Genomic DNA, 1,675 nt, shown 5'->3' with positions numbered 1-1,675 from the left:
AATGTTCAGTTTCTATGCCATATGTTAAAACAAGATCTAGAGTGTGATTAAAGTGGTGGGTGGGTTCTTTTACATTCTGAGAGAAACCAATTGAGTCTAATAACAGATTAAATGCCATGTTGAGGCTGTCATTTTTAGCATCTACATGGATGTTAAAATCACCCACAATAATTATTTTATCTGAGCTCAGAACTAAATTAGATATAAAGTCTGAGAAATCAGACAGAAACTCTGTGTAAGGCCCAGGTGGACGATAGATGATAACAAGTAAAACTGGTTTCTGAGTTTCACAGCTGGGGTGGACAATGTTAAACATCAGGCTTTCAAATGAATTAAAAGTCTGTCTTGGTCTTTCATTAATCATAAAAACAAATCAGCAGATCCACAAATTATGAATACAGTCTTTTCAGCTATAGAGGTAAAGGTATACTTCATGCACTTATCAGCATACTGTTTAAAGGCTTGCATTTAAACTGCATTGGTGCACACTTGGGCATCTTTTGTTTAACATGGTTATACCATTGTGAATTTTGCTATTTAAATATACTCAAGAGTCTATCGTGTGTTGCATATGTGTGACATCCAGCTAAAAATCGAAAATATATATTTTTAAATCAGTAACTTTGCAAATTTAGAGGAAATGTTTTTGGACAACAAATAAATCGCCTTTTAAACAGGGTTTGAATAATTAGCGCTGACAGACAGCCATTTATGAAGCGACGGCTATAACAGACATACTTACCGTGTGAAAGGACCGCGGATGTCTTGGAGCAGTGAAGCACGCTGTATTGTTGCTTTTCTCTTATGCATAAGCAACGCCAGCCTGTCAGAAACGCTCTGTGCAGGCAAAGCCGGTTCCAACGCACGTCGAGGCATCAACTGGCCTTGCTGACTGGTCCCTCAGCTTTCATGCTGGGATCTGCAGCACAACTTCGCACTGGCCACTGGGGCATGGCAAAACTTGCAAGTCCTAGTTTTGGTTATTCACTGCTCGCAGAGAATTAACAATGGTGGCTTCTGAAGTGAGCGAGCTTTATTGCGACAGTGATGTACCAAACAAAGGAAAGGGTGGCGAGAAACAGAACTGAAAACACTCTAAACTGGGGAAACTAAAACTTAAACAACAAAACCTGAACGTCAGTGAGGGTACCTTGCAGGGAGGACAGCGCGGGGAGAATGCACAGGGAGACGGAGGAAGATACACGGGCAGGGATGACACCAAACAGAGAGAGCACAAACTAAACCCTGGGAAACCAAAACACAACAGCATAATACATAACAATATCAAAAGAAAAAGTACAACAACCAAAAACACTGGGTCACCAACCCAGGACCATGATATTTATTTTCCTTCATGCTTCTCTTTTGGAATTCTGCTCATATATCATCTCTTTTACCTTTATTAGAGTAACGGACTTAAGGAAAAAATTCTGTCCAGTGCTATGGACTGTTTTACCCCAGCAACTATCTGATAAGCTTTCAAAATATACAATAAATTTAAAAAAAAGTACACAAGTTACACTATAACATGAAACAAACAATGAATTTATTTTGAAGTTTAGGTTCGTTTCCGGTTACGCCCACTGAAATATTTTGAAAGTTGCAGCCGGAAACGTGAGTAGATTTGCCAACTGTTGTGGGGATGCTGAGGAGAGAGCATCCTTCACTGTAGGTT

Source organism: Simochromis diagramma, unplaced genomic scaffold, assembly GCF_900408965.1.
Source record: "Simochromis diagramma unplaced genomic scaffold, fSimDia1.1 OVJJ01000565.1, whole genome shotgun sequence".
In the NCBI taxonomy this organism is placed as follows: Eukaryota; Metazoa; Chordata; class Actinopteri; order Cichliformes; family Cichlidae; genus Simochromis; species Simochromis diagramma.
This window is presented reverse-complemented; position numbering follows the sequence as displayed.